The sequence below is a fragment of the Taudactylus pleione genome, unplaced genomic scaffold (genome assembly GCF_031769625.1).
Source record: "Taudactylus pleione unplaced genomic scaffold, aTauple2 ptg000070l, whole genome shotgun sequence".
NCBI classification, from domain to species: domain Eukaryota; kingdom Metazoa; phylum Chordata; class Amphibia; order Anura; family Myobatrachidae; genus Taudactylus; species Taudactylus pleione.
This window is the reverse complement of record NW_028284472.1, coordinates 1,463,511-1,488,339: the sequence shown is the minus strand read 5'-3', so window position 1 is coordinate 1,488,339 and position 24,829 is coordinate 1,463,511. Positions and strand designations below refer to the sequence as shown.

General features: G+C 36.7%; 12 non-coding genes across 12 annotated transcripts; all 12 read left to right on the top strand.

Moving 5' to 3' along the window:
• The first annotated feature begins 751 nt into the window (after positions 1-751).
• On the top strand, positions 752-823 carry TRNAA-UGC (transfer RNA alanine (anticodon UGC)). Its single transcript has one exon. It is a non-coding gene; the product is annotated as a tRNA-Ala (tRNA).
• An 852-nt stretch (positions 824-1,675) lies between these two features.
• On the top strand, positions 1,676-1,747 carry TRNAA-UGC (transfer RNA alanine (anticodon UGC)). The gene has a single exon. It is a non-coding gene; the product is annotated as a tRNA-Ala (tRNA).
• Positions 1,748-2,599: 852 nt separating this feature from the next.
• TRNAA-UGC (transfer RNA alanine (anticodon UGC)) lies at positions 2,600-2,671 on the top strand. Its single transcript has one exon. It is a non-coding gene; the product is annotated as a tRNA-Ala (tRNA).
• A 1,763-nt stretch (positions 2,672-4,434) lies between these two features.
• Positions 4,435-4,506, top strand: TRNAA-UGC (transfer RNA alanine (anticodon UGC)). The gene has a single exon. It is a non-coding gene; the product is annotated as a tRNA-Ala (tRNA).
• An 851-nt stretch (positions 4,507-5,357) lies between these two features.
• TRNAA-UGC (transfer RNA alanine (anticodon UGC)) lies at positions 5,358-5,429 on the top strand. Its single transcript has one exon. It is a non-coding gene; the product is annotated as a tRNA-Ala (tRNA).
• Positions 5,430-8,101: 2,672 nt separating this feature from the next.
• Positions 8,102-8,173, top strand: TRNAA-UGC (transfer RNA alanine (anticodon UGC)). Its single transcript has one exon. It is a non-coding gene; the product is annotated as a tRNA-Ala (tRNA).
• Positions 8,174-9,024: 851 nt separating this feature from the next.
• Positions 9,025-9,096, top strand: TRNAA-UGC (transfer RNA alanine (anticodon UGC)). The gene has a single exon. It is a non-coding gene; the product is annotated as a tRNA-Ala (tRNA).
• Positions 9,097-9,948: 852 nt separating this feature from the next.
• On the top strand, positions 9,949-10,020 carry TRNAA-UGC (transfer RNA alanine (anticodon UGC)). The gene has a single exon. It is a non-coding gene; the product is annotated as a tRNA-Ala (tRNA).
• A 5,402-nt stretch (positions 10,021-15,422) lies between these two features.
• Positions 15,423-15,494, top strand: TRNAA-UGC (transfer RNA alanine (anticodon UGC)). The gene has a single exon. It is a non-coding gene; the product is annotated as a tRNA-Ala (tRNA).
• A 3,583-nt stretch (positions 15,495-19,077) lies between these two features.
• TRNAA-UGC (transfer RNA alanine (anticodon UGC)) lies at positions 19,078-19,149 on the top strand. The gene has a single exon. It is a non-coding gene; the product is annotated as a tRNA-Ala (tRNA).
• Positions 19,150-20,911: 1,762 nt separating this feature from the next.
• Positions 20,912-20,983, top strand: TRNAA-UGC (transfer RNA alanine (anticodon UGC)). Its single transcript has one exon. It is a non-coding gene; the product is annotated as a tRNA-Ala (tRNA).
• Positions 20,984-24,566: 3,583 nt separating this feature from the next.
• Positions 24,567-24,638, top strand: TRNAA-UGC (transfer RNA alanine (anticodon UGC)). The gene has a single exon. It is a non-coding gene; the product is annotated as a tRNA-Ala (tRNA).
• The last annotated feature ends 191 nt before the right edge of the window (positions 24,639-24,829 follow it).

Here is a 24,829-nt window from a genome sequence, read left to right as displayed (position 1 = left end):
GAATACAAATCATAAAAAATCAATCAAATATGATTATTTTCAACATCTTCTTCATAGCATTTTTCAAAGTAAAGTTCCCATTGAATGCCTATAGCCATTCTCCTACACTGAGGGAAAACATATGGTAAGTAGGAAATAGATTTTTTATTTTCAGTGGGAACTGAAGGCGACTACCTGAGCAAAGTTTAATAAAAGAGCGAGACAAATAATATAGTAAAACTAATTGATTAAGATTGAGAGACAAGTTCAAACACTTTGTGAACAAAAAGAGGATGGACAAGGGCTTGGAGGGCAAGCACTTAATGAAATTTCAAAGCATGGAATGATGACAACATATCAACTCTAGATAGATTGTCTGGTGAAGCATTAGTTAGCAATGCCCAAGAGGCAGTCATAGCATGCATCCTTTGTGCCCTTCTACTAAGTTCTGACACTGATGACCAAACAGAATGTAAGAAAGCCCTCTAGTTAGCAAAACTTGATCAATATCCACACCATTCATTAGAAAAAGTAGGGTATTCTGATGACAAACCAGTCTCTGATGGAGAACTTTAAGAGCATTCCAATGTTTGGAATGGGCATCTCCTTGCATTCTCATCAGCAATGAAAACCATAAAGTCCTTGAAGTCAAGCATGGTATAATGGTTATACTTCCATCCTCTAAGATGTCCCTAATAACACTGAAAAGTAGTAAATCTCTAGTGAAATGTAAAGCTGCAATCACTTTTGTATAAAAATATAGCAGCTCATAGGGGATGTAGCTCAGTGGTAGAGCGCATGCTTTGCATGTATGAGGCCCCGGGTTCAATCCCTGGCATCTCCATGTTTTGCAAAATACAGCTTTTTACCATATGTAAACTCTCTAGAAGAGACACAGATAACAAGCAAACCAATAAAAGTAATCTACAGCAATAGTCAAAGTTGAATACAAATCATAAAAAATCAATCAAATATGATTATTTTCAACATCTTCTTCATAGCATTTTTCAAAGTAAAGTTCCCATTGAATGCCTATTGCCATTCTCCTACACTGAGGGAAAACATATGGAAAGTAGGAAATAGTTTTTTTTATTTTCAGTGGGAACTGAAGGCGACTACCTGAGCAAAGTTTAATAAAAGAGTGAGACAAATGATATAGTAAAACTAATTGATTAAGAATGAGAGACAAGTTCAAACACTTTGTGAACAGAAAGAGGATGGACAAGGGCTTGGAGGGCAAGCACTTAATGAAATTTCAAAGCATGGAATGATGACAACATATCAACTCTAGATAGATTGTCTGGTGAAGCATTAGTTAGCAATGCCCAAGAGGCAGTTATAGCATGCATCCTTTGTGCCCTTCTACTAAGTTCTGACACTGATGACCAAACAGAATGTAAGAAAGCCCTCTAGTTAGCAAAACTTGATCAATATCCACACCATTCATTAGAAAAAGTAGGGTATTCTGATGACAAACCAGTCTCTGATGGAGAACTTTAAGAGCATTCCAATGTTTGGAATGGGCATCTCCTTGCATTCTCATCAGCAATGAAAACCATAAAGTCCTTGAAGTCAAGCATGGTATAATGGTTATACTTCCATCCTCTAAGATGTCCCTAATAACACTGAAAAGTAGTAAATCTCTAGTGAAATGTAAAGCTGCAATCACTTTTGTATAAAAATATAGCAGCTCATAGGGGATGTAGCTCAGTGGTAGAGCGCATGCTTTGCATGTATGAGGCCCCGGGTTCAATCCCTGGCATCTCCATGTTTTGCAAAATACAGCTTTTTACCATATGTAAACTCTCTAGAAGAGACACAGATAACAAGCAAACCAATAAAAGTAATCTACAGCAATAGTCAAAGTTGAATACAAATCATAAAAAATCAATCAAATATGATTATTTTCAACATCTTCTTCATAGCATTTTTCAAAGTAAAGTTCCCATTGAATGCCTATTGCCATTCTCCTACACTGAGGGAAAACATATGGAAAGTAGGAAATAGTTTTTTTTATTTTCAGTGGGAACTGAAGGCGACTACCTGAGCAAAGTTTAATAAAAGAGTGAGACAAATGATATAGTAAAACTAATTGATTAAGAATGAGAGACAAGTTCAAACACTTTGTGAACAGAAAGAGGATGGACAAGGGCTTGGAGGGCAAGCACTTAATGAAATTTCAAAGCATGGAATGATGACAACATATCAACTCTAGATAGATTGTCTGGTGAAGCATTAGTTAGCAATGCCCAAGAGGCAGTCATAGCATGCATCCTTTGTGCCCTTCTACTAAATTCTGACACTGATGACCAAACAGAATGTAAGAATGCCCTCTAGTTAGCAAAACTTGATCAATATCTACACCATTCATTAGTAAAAGTAGGGGATTCTGATGATAAACCAGTCTCTGATGGAGAACTTTAAGAGCATTCCAATGTTTGGAATGGGCATCTCCTTGCATTCTCATCAGCCATGAAAACCATAAAGTCCTTGAAGTCAAGCATGGTATAATGGTTATACTTCCATCCTCTAAGATGTCGCTAATAACACTGAAAAGTAGTAAATTTCTAGTGAAAAGTAAAGCTGCAATCACTTTTGTATAAAAATATAGCTGCTCATAGGGGATGTAGCTCAGTGGTAGAGCGCATGCTTTGCATGTATGAGGCCCCGGGTTCAATCTCTGGCATCTCCATGTTTTGCAAAATGCAGCTTTTTACCATATGTAAACTCTCTAGAAGAGCCACAGATAACAAGCAATCCAATAAAAGTACTCTACAGCAACAGTCAAAGTTGAATACAAATCATAAAAAATCAATCAAATATGATTATATTCAACATCGTCTTCATACCATTTTTCAAAGTAAAGTTCCCATTGAAAGCCTATAGCCATTCTCCTACACTGAGGGAAAACATATGGTAAGTAGGAAATAGATTATTTATTTTCAGTGGGAACTGAAGGCTACTACCTGAGCAAAGTTTAATAAAAGAGCGAGACAAATGATATAGTAAAACTAATTGATTAAGATTGAGAGACAAGTTCAAACACTTTGTGAACAAAAAGAGGATGGACATGGGCTTGGAGGGCAAGCACTTAATGAAATTTCAAAGCATGGAATGATGACAACATATCAACTCTAGATAGATTGTCTGGTGAAGCATTAGTTAGCAATGCCCAAGAGGCAGTCATAGCATGCATCCTTTGTGCCCTTCTACTAAGTTCTGACACTGATGACCAAACAGAATGTAAGAAAGCCCTCTAGTTAGCAAAACTTGATCAATATCCACACCATTCATTAGAAAAAGTAGGGTATTCTGATGACAAACCAGTCTCTGATGGAGAACTTTAAGAGCATTCCAATGTTCGGAATGGGCATCTCCTTGCATTCTCATCAGCCATGAAAACCATAAAGTCCTTGAAGTCAAGCATGGTATAATGGTTATACTTCCATCCTCTAAGATGTCCCTAATAACACTGAAAAGTAGTAAATCTCTAGTGAAATGTAAAGCTGCAATCACTTTTGCATAAGAAAATAGCAGCTCTAAGGGGATGTAGCTCAGTGCTTTGCATGTAGGAGGCCCCGGGTTCAATCCCAGGCATCTCCATGTTTTGCAAAATACAGCTTTTTACCATATGTAAACTCTCTAGAAGAGACACAGATAACAAGCAAACCAATAAAAGTAATCTACAGCAATAGTCAAAGTTGAATACAAATCATAAAAAATCAATCAAATATGATTATTTTCAACATCTTCTTCATAGCATTTTTCAAAGTAAAGTTCCCATTGAATGCCTATTGCCATTCTCCTACACTGAGGGAAAACATATGGAAAGTAGGAAATAGTTTTTTTTATTTTCAGTGGGAACTGAAGGCGACTACCTGAGCAAAGTTTAATAAAAGAGTGAGACAAATAATATAGTAAAACTAATTGATTAAGATTGAGAGACAAGTTCAAACACTTTGTGAACAGAAAGAGGATGGACAAGGGCTTGGAGGGCAAGCACTTAATGAAATTTCAAAGCATGGAATGATGACAACATATCAACTCTAGATAGATTGTCTGGTGAAGCATTAGTTAGCAATGCCCAAGAGGCAGTTATAGCATGCATCCTTTGTGCCCTTCTACTAAATTCTGACACTGATGACCAAACAGAATGTAAGAATGCCCTCTAGTTAGCAAAACTTGATCAATATCTACACCATTCATTAGTAAAAGTAGGGGATTCTGATGATAAACCAGTCTCTGATGGAGAACTTTAAGAGCATTCCAATGTTTGGAATGGGCATTTCCTTGCATTCTCATCAGCCATGAAAACCATAAAGTCCTTGAAGTCAAGCATGGTATAATGGTTATACTTCCATCCTCTAAGATGTCGCTAATAACACTGAAAAGTAGTAAATTTCTAGTGAAAAGTAAAGCTGCAATCACTTTTGTATAAAAATATAGCTGCTCATAGGGGATGTAGCTCAGTGGTAGAGCGCATGCTTTGCATGTATGAGGCCCCGGGTTCAATCTCTGGCATCTCCATGTTTTGCAAAATGCAGCTTTTTACCATATGTAAACTCTCTAGAAGAGCCACAGATAACAAGCAATCCAATAAAACTACTCTACAGCAACAGTCAAAGTTGAATACAAATCATAAAAAATCAATCAAATATGATTATAGTCAACATCGTCTTCATACCATTTTTCAAAGTAAAGTTCCCATTGAAAGCCTATAGCCATTCTCCTACACTGAGGGAAAACATATGGTAAGTAGGAAATAGATTATTTATTTTCAGTGGGAACTGAAGGCTACTACCTGAGCAAAGTTTAATAAAAGAGCGAGACAAATGATATAGTAAAACTAATTGATTAAGATTGAGAGACAAGTTCAAACACTTTGTGAACAAAAAGAGGATGGACATGGGCTTGGAGGGCAAGCACTTAATGAAATTTCAAAGCATGGAATGATGACAACATATCAACTCTAGATAGATTGTCTGGTGAAGCATTAGTTAGCAATGCCCAAGAGGCAGTCATAGCATGCATCCTTTGTGCCCTTCTACTAAGTTCTGACACTGATGACCAAACAGAATGTAAGAAAGCCCTCTAGTTAGCAAAACTTGATCAATATCCACACCATTCATTAGAAAAAGTAGGGTATTCTGATGACAAACCAGTCTCTGATGGAGAACTTTAAGAGCATTCCAATGTTCGGAATGGGCATCTCCTTGCATTCTCATCAGCCATGAAAACCATAAAGTCCTTGAAGTCAAGCATGGTATAATGGTTATACTTACATCCTCTAAGATGTCCCTAATAACACTGAAAAGTAGTAAATCTCTAGTGAAATGTAAAGCAGCAATCACTTTTGTATAATAGTATAGCAGCTCATAGGGGATGTAGCTCAGTGGTAGAGCGCATGCTTTGCATGTATGAGGTCCCGGGTTCAATCCCCGGCATCTCCATGTTTTGCAAAATGCAGCTTTTTACGATATGTAAACTCTCTAGAAGAGCCACAGATAACAAGCAATCCAATAAAAGTACTCTACAGCAACAGTCAAAGTTGAATACAAATCATAAAAAATCAATCAAATATGATTATATTCAACATCGTCTTCATACCATTTTTCAAAGTAAAGTTCCCATTGAATGCCTATAGCCATTCTCCTACACTGAGGGAAAACATATGGTAAGTAGGAAATACATTTTTTATTTTCAGTGGGAACTGAAGGCGACTACCTGAGCAAAGTTTAATAAAAGAGCGAGACAAATAATATAGTAAAACTAATTGATTAAGATTGAGAGACAAGTTTAAACACTTTGTGAACAAAAAGAGGATGGACAAGGGCTTGGAGGGCAAGCACTTAATGAAATTTCAAAACATGGAATGATGACAACATATCAACTCTAGATAGATTGTCTGGTGAAGCATTAGTTAGCAATGCCCAAGAGGCAGTCATAGCATGCATCCTTTGTGCCCTTCTTCTAAATTCTGACACTGATGACCAACAGAATGTAAGAAAGCCCTCTAGTTAGCAAAACTTGATCAATATCTACACCATTCATTAGTAAAAGTAGGGGATTCTGATGATAAACCAGTCTCTGATGGAGAACTTTAAGAGCATTCCAATGTTCGGAATGGGCATCTCCTTGCATTCTCATCAGCCATGAAAACCATAAAGTCCTTGAAGTCAAGCATGGTATAATGGTTATACTTCCATCCTCTAAGATGTCCCTAATAACACTGAAAAGTAGTAAATCTCTAGTGAAATGTAAAGCTGCAATCACTTTTGCATAAGAAAATAGCAGCTCTAAGGGGATGTAGCTCAGTGCTTTGCATGTAGGAGGCCCCGGGTTCAATCCCAGGCATCTCCATGTTTTGCAAAATACAGCTTTTTACCATATGTAAACTCTCTAGAAGAGACACAGATAACAAGCAAACCAATAAAAGTAATCTACAGCAATAGTCAAAGTTGAATACAAATCATAAAAAATCAATCAAATATGATTATTTTCAACATCTTCTTCATAGCATTTTTCAAAGTAAAGTTCCCATTGAATGCCTATAGCCATTCTCCTACACTGAGGGAAAACATATGGTAAGTAGGAAATAGATTTTTTATTTTCAGTGGGAACTGAAGGCGACTACCTGAGCAAAGTTTAATAAAAGAGCGAGACAAATAATATAGTAAAACTAATTGATTAAGATTGAGAGACAAGTTTAAACACTTTGTGAACAAAAAGAGGATGGACAAGGGCTTGGAGGGCAAGCACTTAATGAAATTTCAAAACATGGAATGATGACAACATATCAACTCTAGATAGATTGTCTGGTGAAGCATTAGTTAGCAATGCCCAAGAGGCAGTCATAGCATGCATCCTTTGTGCCCTTCTACTAAATTCTGACACTGATGACCAACAGAATGTAAGAAAGCCCTCTAGTTAGCAAAACTTGATCAATATCTACACCATTCATTAGTAAAAGTAGGGGATTCTGATGATAAACCAGTCTCTGATGGAGAACTTTAAGAGCATTCCAATGTTCGGAATGGGCATCTCCTTGCATTCTCATCAGCCATGAAAACCATAAAGTCCTTGAAGTCAAGCATGGTATAATGGTTATACTTCCATCCTCTAAGATGTCCCTAATAACACTGAAAAGTAGTAAATCTCTAGTGAAATGTAAAGCTGCAATCACTTTTGCATAAGAAAATAGCAGCTCTAAGGGGATGTAGCTCAGTGCTTTGCATGTAGGAGGCCCCGGGTTCAATCCCAGGCATCTCCATGTTTTGCAAAATACAGCTTTTTACCATATGTAAACTCTCTAGAAGAGACACAGATAACAAGCAAACCAATAAAAGTAATCTACAGCAATAGTCAAAGTTGAATACAAATCATAAAAAATCAATCAAATATGATTATTTTCAACATCTTCTTCATAGCATTTTTCAAAGTAAAGTTCCCATTGAATGCCTATTGCCATTCTCCTACACTGAGGGAAAACATATGGAAAGTAGGAAATAGTTTTTTTTATTTTCAGTGGGAACTGAAGGCGACTACCTGAGCAAAGTTTAATAAAAGAGTGAGACAAATGATATAGTAAAACTAATTGATTAAGATTGAGAGACAAGTTCAAACACTTTGTGAACAGAAAGAGGATGGACAAGGGCTTGGAGGGCAAGCACTTAATGAAATTTCAAAGCATGGAATGATGACAACATATCAACTCTAGATAGATTGTCTGGTGAAGCATTAGTTAGCAATGCCCAAGAGGCAGTTATAGCATGCATCCTTTGTGCCCTTCTACTAAATTCTGACACTGATGACCAAACAGAATGTAAGAATGCCCTCTAGTTAGCAAAACTTGATCAATATCTACACCATTCATTAGTAAAAGTAGGGGATTCTGATGATAAACCAGTCTCTGATGGAGAACTTTAAGAGCATTCCAATGTTTGGAATGGGCATCTCCTTGCATTCTCATCAGCCATGAAAACCATAAAGTCCTTGAAGTCAAGCATGGTATAATGGTTATACTTCCATCCTCTAAGATGTCGCTAATAACACTGAAAAGTAGTAAATTTCTAGTGAAAAGTAAAGCTGCAATCACTTTTGTATAAAAATATAGCTGCTCATAGGGGATGTATCTCAGTGGTAGAGCGCATGCTTTGCATGTATGAGGCCCCGGGTTCAATCTCTGGCATCTCCATGTTTTGCAAAATGCAGCTTTTTACCATATGTAAACTCTCTAGAAGAGCCACAGATAACAAGCAATCCAATAAAACTACTCTACAGCAACAGTCAAAGTTGAATACAAATCATAAAAAATCAATCAAATATGATTATATTCAACATCGTCTTCATACCATTTTTCAAAGTAAAGTTCCCATTGAAAGCCTATAGCCATTCTCTTACACTGAGGGAAAACATATGGTAAGTAGGAAATAGATTATTTATTTTCAGTGGGAACTGAAGGCTACTACCTGAGCAAAGTTTAATAAAAGAGCGAGACAAATAATATAGTAAAACTAATTGATTAAGATTGAGAGACAAGTTCAAACACTTTGTGAACAAAAAGAGGATGGACAAGGGCTTGGAGGGCAAGCACTTAATGAAATTTCAAAGCATGGAATGATGACAACATATCAACTCTAGATAGATTGTCTGGTGAAGCATTAGTTAGCAATGCCCAAGAGGCAGTCATAGCATGCATCCTTTGTGCCCTTCTACTAAGTTCTGACACTGATGACCAAACAGAATGTAAGAAAGCCCTCTAGTTAGCAAAACTTGATCAATATCCACACCATTCATTAGAAAAAGTAGGGTATTCTGATGACAAACCAGTCTCTGATGGAGAACTTTAAGAGCATTCCAATGTTTGGAATGGGCATCTCCTTGCATTCTCATCAGCAATGAAAACCATAAAGTCCTTGAAGTCAAGCATGGTATAATGGTTATACTTCCATCCTCTAAGATGTCCCTAATAACACTGAAAAGTAGTAAATCTCTAGTGAAATGTAAAGCTGCAATCACTTTTGTATAAAAATATAGCAGCTCATAGGGGATGTAGCTCAGTGGTAGAGCGCATGCTTTGCATGTATGAGGCCCCGGGTTCAATCCCTGGCATCTCCATGTTTTGCAAAATACAGCTTTTTACCATATGTAAACTCTCTAGAAGAGACACAGATAACAAGCAAACCAATAAAAGTAATCTACAGCAATAGTCAAAGTTGAATACAAATCATAAAAAATCAATCAAATATGATTATTTTCAACATCTTCTTCATAGCATTTTTCAAAGTAAAGTTCCCATTGAATGCCTATTGCCATTCTGCTACACTGAGGGAAAACAAATGGAAAGTAGGAAATAGTTTTTTTTATTTTCAGTGGGAACTGAAGGCGACTACCTGAGCAAAGTTTAATAAAAGAGTGAGACAAATGATATAGTAAAACTAATTGATTAAGATTGAGAGACAAGTTCAAACACTTTGTGAACAGAAAGAGGATGGACAAGGGCTTGGAGGGCAAGCACTTAATGAAATTTCAAAGCATGGAATGATGACAACATATCAACTCTAGATAGATTGTCTGGTGAAGCATTAGTTAGCAATGCCCAAGAGGCAGTTATAGCATGCATCCTTTGTGCCCTTCTACTAAATTCTGACACTGATGACCAAACAGAATGTAAGAATGCCCTCTAGTTAGCAAAACTTGATCAATATCTACACCATTCATTAGAAAAAGTAGGGGATTCTGATGATAAACCAGTCTCTGATGGAGAACTTTAAGAGCATTCCAATGTTTGGAATGGGCATCTCCTTGCATTCTCATCAGCCATGAAAACCATAAAGTCCTTGAAGTCAAGCATGGTATAATGGTTATACTTCCATCCTCTAAGATGTCGCTAATAACACTGAAAAGTAGTAAATTTCTAGTGAAAAGTAAAGCTGCAATCACTTTTGTATAAAAATATAGCTGCTCATAGGGGATGTAGCTCAGTGGTAGAGCGCATGCTTTGCATGTATGAGGCCCCGGGTTCAATCTCTGGCATCTCCATGTTTTGCAAAATGCAGCTTTTTACGATATGTAAACTCTCTAGAAGAGCCACAGATAACAAGCAATCCAATAAAAGTACTCTACAGCAACAGTCAAAGTTGAATACAAATCATAAAAAATCAATCAAATATGATTATATTCAACATCGTCTTCATACCATTTTTCAAAGTAAAGTTCCCATTGAATGCCTATAGCCATTCTCCTACACTGAGGGAAAACATATGGTAAGTAGGAAATAGATTTTTTATTTTCAGTGGGAACTGAAGGCGACTACCTGAGCAAAGTTTAATAAAAGAGCGAGACAAATAATATAGTAAAACTAATTGATTAAGATTGAGAGACAAGTTTAAACACTTTGTGAACAAAAAGAGGATGGACAAGGGCTTGGAGGGCAAGCACTTAATGAAATTTCAAAACATGGAATGATGACAACATATCAACTCTAGATAGATTGTCTGGTGAAGCATTAGTTAGCAATGCCCAAGAGGCAGTCATAGCATGCATCCTTTGTGCCCTTCTACTAAATTCTGACACTGATGACCAACAGAATGTAAGAAAGCCCTCTAGTTAGCAAAACTTGATCAATATCTACACCATTCATTAGTAAAAGTAGGGGATTCTGATGATAAACCAGTCTCTGATGGAGAACTTTAAGAGCATTCCAATGTTCGGAATGGGCATCTCCTTGCATTCTCATCAGCCATGAAAACCATAAAGTCCTTGAAGTCAAGCATGGTATAATGGTTATACTTCCATCCTCTAAGATGTCCCTAATAACACTGAAAAGTAGTAAATCTCTAGTGAAATGTAAAGCTGCAATCACTTTTGCATAAGAAAATAGCAGCTCTAAGGGGATGTAGCTCAGTGCTTTGCATGTAGGAGGCCCCGGGTTCAATCCCAGGCATCTCCATGTTTTGCAAAATACAGCTTTTTACCATATGTAAACTCTCTAGAAGAGACACAGATAACAAGCAAACCAATAAAAGTAATCTACAGCAATAGTCAAAGTTGAATACAAATCATAAAAAATCAATCAAATATGATTATTTTCAACATCTTCTTCATAGCATTTTTCTAAGTAAAGTTCCCATTGAATGCCTATAGCCATTCTCCTACACTGAGGGAAAACATATGGTAAGTAGGAAATAGATTTTTTATTTTCAGTGGGAACTGAAGGCGACTACCTGAGCAAAGTTTAATAAAAGAGCGAGACAAATAATATAGTAAAACTAATTGATTAAGATTGAGAGACAAGTTTAAACACTTTGTGAACAAAAAGAGGATGGACAAGGGCTTGGAGGGCAAGCACTTAATGAAATTTCAAAGCATGGAATGATGACAACATATCAACTCTAGATAGATTGTCTGGTGAAGCATTAGTTAGCAATGCCCAAGAGGCAGTCATAGCATGCATCCTTTGTGCCCTTCTACTAAATTCTGACACTGATGACCAACAGAATGTAAGAAAGCCCTCTAGTTAGCAAAACTTGATCAATATCTACACCATTCATTAGTAAAAGTAGGGGATTCTGATGATAAACCAGTCTCTGATGGAGAACTTTAAGAGCATTCCAATGTTCGGAATGGGCATCTCCTTGCATTCTCATCAGCCATGAAAACCATAAAGTCCTTGAAGTCAAGCATGGTATAATGGTTATACTTCCATCCTCTAAGATGTCCCTAATAACACTGAAAAGTAGTAAATCTCTAGTGAAATGTAAAGCTGCAATCACTTTTGCATAAGAAAATAGCAGCTCTAAGGGGATGTAGCTCAGTGCTTTGCATGTAGGAGGCCCCGGGTTCAATCCCAGGCATCTCCATGTTTTGCAAAATACAGCTTTTTACCATATGTAAACTCTCTAGAAGAGACACAGATAACAAGCAAACCAATAAAAGTAATCTACAGCAATAGTCAAAGTTGAATACAAATCATAAAAAATCAATCAAATATGATTATTTTCAACATCTTCTTCATAGCATTTTTCAAAGTAAAGTTCCCATTGAATGCCTATAGCCATTCTCCTACACTGAGGGAAAACATATGGTAAGTAGGAAATAGATTTTTTATTTTCAGTGGGAACTGAAGGCGACTACCTGAGCAAAGTTTAATAAAAGAGCGAGACAAATAATATAGTAAAACTAATTGATTAAGATTGAGAGACAAGTTTAAACACTTTGTGAACAAAAAGAGGATGGACAAGGGCTTGGAGGGCAAGCACTTAATGAAATTTAAAAACATGGAATGATGACAACATATCAACTCTAGATAGATTGTCTGGTGAAGCATTAGTTAGCAATGCCCAAGAGGCAGTCATAGCATGCATCCTTTGTGCCCTTCTACTAAATTCTGACACTGATGACCAACAGAATGTAAGAAAGCCCTCTAGTTAGCAAAACTTGATCAATATCTACACCATTCATTAGTAAAAGTAGGGGATTCTGATGATAAACCAGTCTCTGATGGAGAACTTTAAGAGCATTCCAATGTTCGGAATGGGCATCTCCTTGCATTCTCATCAGCCATGAAAACCATAAAGTCCTTGAAGTCAAGCATGGTATAATGGTTATACTTCCATCCTCTAAGATGTCCCTAATAACACTGAAAAGTAGTAAATCTCTAGTGAAATGTAAAGCTGCAATCACTTTTGCATAAGAAAATAGCAGCTCTAAGGGGATGTAGCTCAGTGCTTTGCATGTAGGAGGCCCCGGGTTCAATCCCAGGCATCTCCATGTTTTGCAAAATACAGCTTTTTACCATATGTAAACTCTCTAGAAGAGACACAGATAACAAGCAAACCAATAAAAGTAATCTACAGCAATAGTCAAAGTTGAATACAAATCATAAAAAATCAATCAAATATGATTATTTTCAACATCTTCTTCATAGCATTTTTCAAAGTAAAGTTCCCATTGAATGCCTATAGCCATTCTCCTACACTGAGGGAAAACATATGGTAAGTAGGAAATAGATTTTTTATTTTCAGTGGGAACTGAAGGCGACTACCTGAGCAAAGTTTAATAAAAGAGCGAGACAAATAATATAGTAAAACTAATTGATTAAGATTGAGAGACAAGTTTAAACACTTTGTGAACAAAAAGAGGATGGACAAGGGCTTGGAGGGCAAGCACTTAATGAAATTTCAAAACATGGAATGATGACAACATATCAACTCTAGATAGATTGTCTGGTGAAGCATTAGTTAGCAATGCCCAAGAGGCAGTCATAGCATGCATCCTTTGTGCCCTTCTACTAAATTCTGACACTGATGACCAACAGAATGTAAGAAAGCCCTCTAGTTAGCAAAACTTGATCAATATCTACACCATTCATTAGTAAAAGTAGGGGATTCTGATGATAAACCAGTCTCTGATGGAGAACTTTAAGAGCATTCCAATGTTCGGAATGGGCATCTCCTTGCATTCTCATCAGCCATGAAAATCATAAAGTCCTTGAAGTCAAGCATGGTATAATGGTTATACTTCCATCCTCTAAGATGTCCCTAATAACACTGAAAAGTAGTAAATCTCTAGTGAAATGTAAAGCTGCAATCACTTTTGCATAAGAAAATAGCAGCTCTAAGGGGATGTAGCTCAGTGCTTTGCATGTAGGAGGCCCCGGGTTCAATCCCAGGCATCTCCATGTTTTGCAAAATACAGCTTTTTACCATATGTAAACTCTCTAGAAGAGACACAGATAACAAGCAAACCAATAAAAGTAATCTACAGCAATAGTCAAAGTTGAATACAAATCATAAAAAATCAATCAAATATGATTATTTTCAACATCTTCTTCATAGCATTTTTCTAAGTAAAGTTCCCATTGAATGCCTATAGCCATTCTCCTACACTGAGGGAAAACATATGGTAAGTAGGAAATAGATTTTTTATTTTCAGTGGGAACTGAAGGCGACTACCTGAGCAAAGTTTAATAAAAGAGCGAGACAAATAATATAGTAAAACTAATTGATTAAGATTGAGAGACAAGTTTAAACACTTTGTGAACAAAAAGAGGATGGACAAGGGCTTGGAGGGCAAGCACTTAATGAAATTTCAAAACATGGAATGATGACAACATATCAACTCTAGATAGATTGTCTGGTGAAGCATTAGTTAGCAATGCCCAAGAGGCAGTCATAGCATGCATCCTTTGTGCCCTTCTACTAAATTCTGACACTGATGACCAACAGAATGTAAGAAAGCCCTCTAGTTAGCAAAACTTGATCAATATCTACACCATTCATTAGTAAAAGTAGGGGATTCTGATGATAAACCAGTCTCTGATGGAGAACTTTAAGAGCATTCCAATGTTCGGAATGGGCATCTCCTTGCATTCTCATCAGCCATGAAAACCATAAAGTCCTTGAAGTCAAGCATGGTATAATGGTTATACTTCCATCCTCTAAGATGTCCCTAATAACACTGAAAAGTAGTAAATCTCTAGTGAAATGTAAAGCTGCAATCACTTTTGCATAAGAAAATAGCAGCTCTAAGGGGATGTAGCTCAGTGCTTTGCATGTAGGAGGCCCCGGGTTCAATCCCAGGCATCTCCATGTTTTGCAAAATACAGCTTTTTACCATATGTAAACTCTCTAGAAGAGACACAGATAACAAGCAAACCAATAAAAGTAATCTACAGCAATAGTCAAAGTTGAATACAAATCATAAAAAATCAATCAAATATGATTATTTTCAACATCTTCTTCATAGCATTTTTCAAAGTAAAGTTCCCATTGAATGCCTATTGCCATTCTCCTACACTGAGGGAAAACATATGGAAAGTAGGAAATAGTTTTTTTTATTTTCAGTGGGAACTGAAGGCGACTACCTGAGCAAAGTTTAATAAAAGAGTGAGACAAATGATATAGTAAAACTAATTGATTAAGATTGAGAGACAAGTTCAAACACTTTGTGAACAGAAAGAGGATGGACAAGGGCTTGGAGGGCAAGCACTTAATGAAATGTCAAAGCATGGAATGATGACAACATATCAACTCTAGATAGATTGTCTGGTGAAGCATTAGTTAGCAATGCCCAAGAGGCAGTTATAGCATGCATCCTTTGTGCCCTTCTACTAAATTCTGACACTGATGACCAAACAGAATGTAAGAATGCCCTCTAGTTAGCAAAACTTGATCAATATCTACACCATTCATTAGTAAAAGTAGGGGATTCTGATGATAAACCAGTCTCTGATGGAGAACTTTAAGAGCATTCCAATGTTTGGAATGGGCATCTCCTTGCATTCTCATCAGCCATGAAAACCATAAAGTCCTTGAAGTCAAGCATGGTATAATGGTTATACTTCCATCCTCTAAGATGTCGCTAATAACACTGAAAAGTAGTAAATTTCTAGTGAAAAGTAAAGCTGCAATCACTTTTGTATAAAAATATAGCTGCTCATAGGGGATGTAGCTCAGTGGTAGAGCGCATGCTTTGCATGTATGAGGCCCCGGGTTCAATCTCTGGCATCTCCATGTTTTGCAAAATGCAGCTTTTTACCATATGTAAACTCTCTAGAAGAGCCACAGATAACAAGCAATCCAATAAAACTACTCTACAGCAACAGTCAAAGTTGAATACAAATCATAAAAAATCAATCAAATATGATTATATTCAACATCGTCTTCATACCATTTTTCAAAGTAAAGTTCCCATTGAAAGCCTATAGCCATTCTCCTACACTGAGGGAAAACATATGGTAAGTAGGAAATAGATTATTTATTTTCAGTGGGAACTGAAGGCTACTACCTGAGCAAAGTTTAATAAAAGAGCGAGACAAATGATATAGTAAAACTAATTGATTAAGATTGAGAGACAAGTTCAAACACTTTGTGAACAAAAAGAGGATGGACATGGGCTTGGAGGGCAAGCACTTAATGAAATTTCAAAGCATGGAATGATGACAACATATCAACTCTAGATAGATTGTCTGGTGAAGCATTAGTTAGCAATGCCCAAGAGGCAGTCATAGCATGCATCCTTTGTGCCCTTCTACTAAGTTCTGACACTGATGACCAAACAGAATGTAAGAAAGCCCTCTAGTTAGCAAAACTTGATCAATATCCACACCATTCATTAGAAAAAGTAGGGTATTCTGATGACAAACCAGTCTCTGATGGAGAACTTTAAGAGCATTCCAATGTTTGGAATGGGCATCTCCTTGCATTCTCATCAGCCATGAAAACCATAAAGTCCTTGAAGTCAAGCATGGTATAATGGTTATACTTCCATCCTCTAAGATGTCCCTAATAACACTGAAAAGTAGTAAATCTCTAGTGAAATGTAAAGCTGCAATCACTTTTGCATAAGAAAATAGCAGCTCTAAGGGGATGTAGCTCAGTGCTTTGCATGTAGGAGGCCCCGGGTTCAATCCCAGGCATCTCCATGTTTTGCAAAATACAGCTTTTTACCATATGTAAACTCTCTAGAAGAGACACAGATAACAAGCAAACCAATAAAAGTAATCTACAGCAATAGTCAAAGTTGAATACAAATCATAAAAAATCAATCAAATATGATTATTTTCAACATCTTCTTCATAGCATTTTTCAAAGTAAAGTTCCCATTGAATGCCTATAGCCATTCTCCTACACTGAGGGAAAACATATGGTAAGTAGGAAATAGATTTTTTATTTTCAGTGGGAACTGAAGGCGACTACCTGAGCAAAGTTTAATAAAAGAGCGAGACAAATAATATAGTAAAACTAATTGATTAAGATTGAGAGACAAGTTTAAACACTTTGTGAACAAAAAGAGGATGGACAAGGGCTTGGAGGGCAAGCACTTAATGAAATTTCAAAACATGGAATGATGACAACATATCAACTCTAGATAGATTGTCTGGTGAAGCATTAGTTAGCAATGCCCAAGAGGCAGTCATAGCATGCATCCTTTGTGCCCTTCTACTAAATTCTGACACTGATGACCAACAGAATGTAAGAAAGCCCTCTAGTTAGCAAAACTTGATCAATATCTACACCATTCATTAGTAAAAGTAGGGGATTCTGATGATAAACCAGTCTCTGATGGAGAACTTTAAGAGCATTCCAATGTTCGGAATGGGCATCTCCTTGCATTCTCATCAGCCATGAAAACCATAAAGTCCTTGAAGTCAAGCATGGTATAATGGTTATACTTCCATCCTCTAAGATGTCCCTAATAACACTGAAAAGTAGTAAATCTCTAGTGAAATGTAAAGCTGCAATCACTTTTGCATAAGAAAATAGCAGCTCTAAGGGGATGTAGCTCAGTGCTTTGCATGTAGGAGGCCCCGGGTTCAATCCCAGGCATCTCCATGTTTTGCAAAATACAGCTTTTTACCATATGTAAACTCTCTAGAAGAGACACAGATAACAAGCAAACCAATAAAAGTAATCTACAGCAATAGTCAAAGTTGAATACAAATCATAAAAAATCAATCAAATATGATTATTTTCAACATCTTCTTCATAGCATTTTTCAAAGTAAAGTTCCCATTGAATGCCTATAGCCATTCTCCTACACTGAGGGAAAACATATGGTAAGTAGGAAATAGATTTTTTATTTTCAGTGGGAACTGAAGGCGACTACCTGAGCAAAGTTTAATAAAAGAGCGAGACAAATAATATAGTAAAACTAATTGATTAAGATTGAGAGACAAGTTTAAACACTTTGTGAACAAAAAGAGGATGGACAAGGGCTTGGAGGGCAAGCACTTAATGAAATTTCAAAACATGGAATGATGACAACATATCAACTCTAGATAGATTGTCTGGTGAAGCATTAGTTAGCAATGCCCAAGAGGCAGTCATAGCATGCATCCTTTGTGCCCTTCTACTAAATTCTGACACTGATGACCAACAGAATGTAAGAAAGCCCTCTAGTTAGCAAAACTTGATCAATATCTACACCATTCATTAGTAAAAGTAGGGGATTCTGATGATAAACCAGTCTCTGATGGAGAACTTTAAGAGCATTCCAATGTTCGGAATGGGCATCTCCTTGCATTCTCATCAGCCATGAAAACCATAAAGTCCTTGAAGTCAAGCATGGTATAATGGTTATACTTCCATCCTCTAAGATGTCCCTAATAACACTGAAAAGTAGTAAATCTCTAGTGAAATGTAAAGCTGCAATCACTTTTGCATAAGAAAATAGCAGCTCTAAGGGGATGTAGCTCAGTGCTTTGCATGTAGGAGGCCCCGGGTTCAATCCCAGGCATCTCCATGTTTTGCAAAATACAGCTTTTTACCATATGTAAACTCTCTAGAAGAGACACAGATAACAAGCAAACCAATAAAAGTAATCTACAGCAATAGTCAAAGTTGAATACAAATCATAAAAAATCAATCAAATATGATTATTTTCAACATCTTCTTCATAGCATTTTTCAAAGTAAAGTTCCCATTGAATGCCTATTGCCATTCTCCTACACTGAGGGAAAACATATGGAAAGTAGGAAATAGTTTTTTTTATTTTCAGTGGGAACTGAAGGCGACTACCTGAGCAAAGTTTAATAAAAGAGTGAGACAAATGATATAGTAAAACTAATTGATTAAGATTGAGAGACAAGTTCAAACACTTTGTGAACAGAAAGAGGATGGACAAGGGCTTGGAGGGCAAGCACTTAATGAAATTTCAAAGCATGGAATGATGACAACATATCAACTCTAGATAGATTGTCTGGTGAAGCATTAGTTAGCAATGCCCAAGAGGCAGTTATAGCATGCATCCTTTGTGCCCTTCTACTAAATTCTGACACTGATGACCAAACAGAATGTAAGAATGCCCTCTAGTTAGCAAAACTTGATCAATATCTACACCATTCATTAGTAAAAGTAGGGGATTCTGATGATAAACCAGTCTCTGATGGAGAACTTTAAGAGCATTCCAATGTTTGGAATGGGCATCTCCTTGCATTCTCATCAGCCATGAAAACCATAAAGTCCTTGAAGTCAAGCATGGTATAATGGTTATACTTCCATCCTCTAAGATGTCTCTAATAACACTGAAAAGTAGTAAATTTCTAGTGAAAAGTAAAGCTGCAATCACTTTTGTATAAAAATATAGCTGCTCATAGGGGATGTAGCTCAGTGGTAGAGCGCATGCTTTGCATGTATGAGGCCCCGGGTTCAATCTCTGGCATCTCCATGTTTTGCAAAATGCAGCTTTTTACCATATGTAAACTCTCTAGAAGAGCCACAGATAACAAGCAATCCAATAAAACTACTCTACAGCAACAGTCAAAGTTGAATACAAATCATAAAAAATCAATCAAATATGATTATATTCAACATCGTCTTCATACCATTTTTCAAAGTAAAGTTCCCATTGAAAGCCTATAGCCATTCTCCTACACTGAGGGAAAACATATGGTAAGTAGGAAATAGATTTTTTATTTTCAGTGGGAACTGAAGGCGACTACCTGAGCAAAGTTTAATAAAAGAGCGAGACAAATAATATAGTAAAACTAATTGATTAAGATTGAGAGACAAGTTTAAACACTTTGTGAACAAAAAGAGGATGGACAAGCGCTTGGAGGGCAAGCACTTAATGAAATTTCAAAACATGGAATGATGACAACATATCAACTCTAGATAGATTGTCTGGTGAAGCATTAGTTAGCAATGCCCAAGAGGCAGTCATAGCATGCATCCTTTGTGCCCTTCTACTAAATTCTGACACTGATGACCAACAGAATGTAAGAAAGCCCTCTAGTTAGCAAAACTTGATCAATATCTACACCATTCATTAGTAAAAGTAGGGGATTCTGATGATAAACCAGTCTCTGATGGAGAACTTTAAGAGCATTCCAATGTTCGGAATGGGCATCTCCTTGCATTCTCATCAGCCATGAAAACCATAAAGTCCTTGAAGTCAAGCATGGTATAATGGTTATACTTCCATCCTCTAAGATGTCCCTAATAACACTGAAAAGTAGTAAATCTCTAGTGAAATGTAAAGCTGCAATCACTTTTTCATAAGAAAATAGCAGCTCTAAGGGGATGTAGCTCAGTGCTTTGCATGTAGGAGGCCCCGGGTTCAATCCCAGGCATCTCCATGTTTTGCAAAATACAGCTTTTTACCATATGTAAACTCTCTAGAAGAGACACAGATAACAAGCAAACCAATAAAAGTAATCTACAGCAATAGTCAAAGTTGAATACAAATCATAAAAAATCAATCAAATATGATTATTTTCAACATCTTCTTCATAGCATTTTTCAAAGTAAAGTTCCCATTGAATGCCTATTGCCATTCTCCTACACTGAGGGAAAACATATGGAAAGTAGGAAATAGTTTTTTTTATTTTCAGTGGGAACTGAAGGCGACTACCTGAGCAAAGTTTAATAAAAGAGTGAGACAAATGATATAGTAAAACTAATTGATTAAGATTGAGAGACAAGTTCAAACACTTTGTGAACAGAAAGAGGATGGACAAGGGCTTGGAGGGCAAGCACTTAATGAAATTTCAAAGCATGGAATGATGACAACATATCAACTCTAGATAGATTGTCTGGTGAAGCATTAGTTAGCAATGCCCAAGAGGCAGTTATAGCATGCATCCTTTGTGCCCTTCTACTAAATTCTGACACTGATGACCAAACAGAATGTAAGAATGCCCTCTAGTTAGCAAAACTTGATCAATATCTACACCATTCATTAGTAAAAGTAGGGGATTCTGATGATAAACCAGTCTCTGATGGAGAACTTTAAGAGCATTCCAATGTTTGGAATGGGCATCTCCTTGCATTCTCATCAGCCATGAAAACCATAAAGTCCTTGAAGTCAAGCATGGTATAATGGTTATACTTCCATCCTCTAAGATGTCTCTAATAACACTGAAAAGTAGTAAATTTCTGGTGAAAAGTAAAGCTGCAATCACTTTTGTATAAAAATATTGCAGCTCATAGGGGATGTAGCTCAGTGGTAGAGCGCATGCTTTGCATGTATGAGGCCCCGGGTTCAATCTCCAGCATCTCCATGTTTTGCAAAATGCAGCTTTTTACCATATGTAAACTCTCTAGAAGAGCCACAGATAACAAGCAATCCAATAAAAGTACTCTACAGCAACAGTCAAAGTTGAATACAAATCATAAAAAATCAATCAAATATGATTATATTCAACATCGTCTTCATACCATTTTTCAAAGTAAAGTTCCCATTGAATGCCTATAGCCATTCTCCTACACTGAGGGAAAACATATGGTAAGTAGGAAATAGATTTTTTATTTTCAGTGGGAACTGAAGGCGACTACCTGAGCAAAGTTTAATAAAAGAGCGAGACAAATAATATAGTAAAACTAATTGATTAAGATTGAGAGACAAGTTTAAACACTTTGTGAACAAAAAGAGGATGGACAAGGGCTTGGAGGGCAAGCACTTAATGAAATTTCAAAGCATGGAATGATGACAACATATCAACTCTAGATAGATTGTCTGGTGAAGCATTAGTTAGCAATGCCCAAGAGGCAGTCATAGCATGCATCCTTTGTGCCCTTCTACTAAATTCTGACACTGATGACCAAACAGAATGTAAGAAAGCCCTCTAGTTAGCAAAACTTGATCAATATCCACACCATTCATTAGTAAAAGTAGGGGATTCTGATGATAAACCATTCTCTGATGGAGAACTTTAAGAGCATTCCAATGTTCGGAATGGGCATCTACTTGCATTCTCATCAGCAATGAAAACCATAAAGTCCTTGAAGTCAAGCATGGTATAAAGGTTATACTTCCATCCTCTAAGATGTCCCTAATAACATTGAAAAGTAGTAAATCTCTAGTGAAATGTAAAGCTGCAATCACTTTTGCATAAGAAAATAGCAGCTCTAAGGGGATGTAGCTCAGTGCTTTGCATGTAGGAGGCCCCGGGTTCAATCCCAGGCATCTCCATGTTTTGCAAAATACAGCTTTTTACCATATGTAAACTCTCTAGAAGAGACACAGATAACAAGCAAACCAATAAAAGTAATCTACAGCAATAGTCAAAGTTGAATACAAATCATAAAAAATCAATCAAATATGATTATTTTCAACATCTTCTTCATAGCATTTTTCAAAGTAAAGTTCCCATTGAATGCCTATAGCCATTCTCCTACACTGAGGGAAAACATATGGTAAGTAGGAAATAGATTTTTTATTTTCAGTGGGAACTGAAGGCGACTACCTGAGCAAAGTTTAATAAAAGAGCGAGACAAATAATATAGTAAAACTAATTGATTAAGATTGAGAGACAAGTTTAAACACTTTGTGAACAAAAAGAGGATGGACAAGGGCTTGGAGGGCAAGCACTTAATGAAATTTCAAAACATGGAATGATGACAACATATCAACTCTAGATAGATTGTCTGGTGAAGCATTAGTTAGCAATGCCCAAGAGGCAGTCATAGCATGCATCCTTTGTGCCCTTCTACTAAATTCTGACACTGATGACCAACAGAATGTAAGAAAGCCCTCTAGTTAGCAAAACTTGATCAATATCTACACCATTCATTAGTAAAAGTAGGGGATTCTGATGATAAACCAGTCTCTGATGGAGAACTTTAAGAGCATTCCAATGTTCGGAATGGGCATCTCCTTGCATTCTCATCAGCCATGAAAACCATAAAGTCCTTGAAGTCAAGCATGGTATAATGGTTATACTTCCATCCTCTAAGATGTCCCTAATAACACTGAAAAGTAGTAAATCTCTAGTGAAATGTAAAGCTGCAATCACTTTTGCATAAGAAAATAGCAGCTCTAAGGGGATGTAGCTCAGTGCTTTGCATGTAGGAGGCCCCGGGTTCAATCCCAGGCATCTCCATGTTTTGCAAAATACAGCTTTTTACCATATGTAAACTCTCTAGAAGAGACACAGATAACAAGCAAACCAATAAAAGTAATCTACAGCAATAGTCAAAGTTGAATACAAATCATAAAAAATCAATCAAATATGATTATTTTCAACATCTTCTTCATAGCATTTTTCAAAGTAAAGTTCCCATTGAATGCCTATAGCCATTCTCCTACACTGAGGGAAAACATATGGTAAGTAGGAAATAGATTTTTTATTTTCAGTGGGAACTGAAGGCGACTACCTGAGCAAAGTTTAATAAAAGAGCGAGACAAATAATATAGTAAAACTAATTGATTAAGATTGAGAGACAAGTTTAAACACTTTGTGAACAAAAAGAGGATGGACAAGGGCTTGGAGGGCAAGCACTTAATGAAATTTCAAAACATGGAATGATGACAACATATCAACTCTAGATAGATTGTCTGGTGAAGCATTAGTTAGCAATGCCCAAGAGGCAGTCATAGCATGCATCCTTTGTGCCCTTCTACTAAATTCTGACACTGATGACCAACAGAATGTAAGAAAGCCCTCTAGTTAGCAAAACTTGATCAATATCTACACCATTCATTAGTAAAAGTAGGGGATTCTGATGATAAACCAGTCTCTGATGGAGAACTTTAAGAGCATTCCAATGTTCGGAATGGGCATCTCCTTGCATTCTCATCAGCCATGAAAACCATAAAGTCCTTGAAGTCAAGCATGGTATAATGGTTATACTTCCATCCTCTAAGATGTCCCTAATAACACTGAAAAGTAGTAAATCTCTAGTGAAATGTAAAGCTGCAATCACTTTTGCATAAGAAAATAGCAGCTCTAAGGGGATGTAGCTCAGTGCTTTGCATGTAGGAGGCCCCGGGTTCAATCCCAGGCATCTCCATGTTTTGCAAAATACAGCTTTTTACCATATGTAAACTCTCTAGAAGAGACACAGATAACAAGCAAACCAATAAAAGTAATCTACAGCAATAGTCAAAGTTGAATACAAATCATAAAAAATCAATCAAATATGATTATTTTCAACATCTTCTTCATAGCATTTTTCAAAGTAAAGTTCCCATTGAATGCCTATTGCCATTCTCCTACACTGAGGGAAAACATATGGAAAGTAGGAAATAGTTTTTTTTATTTTCAGTGGGAACTGAAGGCGACTACCTGAGCAAAGTTTAATAAAAGAGTGAGACAAATGATATAGTAAAACTAATTGATTAAGATTGAGAGACAAGTTCAAACACTTTGTGAACAGAAAGAGGATGGACAAGGGCTTGGAGGGCAAGCACTTAATGAAATTTCAAAGCATGGAATGATGACAACATATCAACTCTAGATAGATTGTCTGGTGAAGCATTAGTTAGCAATGCCCAAGAGGCAGTTATAGCATGCATCCTTTGTGCCCTTCTACTAAATTCTGACACTGATGACCAAACAGAATGTAAGAATGCCCTCTAGTTAGCAAAACTTGATCAATATCTACACCATTCATTAGTAAAAGTAGGGGATTCTGATGATAAACCAGTCTCTGATGGAGAACTTTAAGAGCATTCCAATGTTTGGAATGGGCATCTCCTTGCATTCTCATCAGCCATGAAAACCATAAAGTCCTTGAAGTCAAGCATGGTATAATGGTTATACTTCCATCCTCTAAGATGTCTCTAATAACACTGAAAAGTAGTAAATTTCTAGTGAAAAGTAAAGCTGCAATCACTTTTGTATAAAAATATAGCTGCTCATAGGGGATGTAGCTCAGTGGTAGAGCGCATGCTTTGCATGTATGAGGCCCCGGGTTCAATCTCTGGCATCTCCATGTTTTGCAAAATGCAGCTTTTTACCATATGTAAACTCTCTAGAAGAGCCACAGATAACAAGCAATCCAATAAAACTACTCTACAGCAACAGTCAAAGTTGAATACAAATCATAAAAAATCAATCAAATATGATTATATTCAACATCGTCTTCATACCATTTTTCAAAGTAAAGTTCCCATTGAAAGCCTA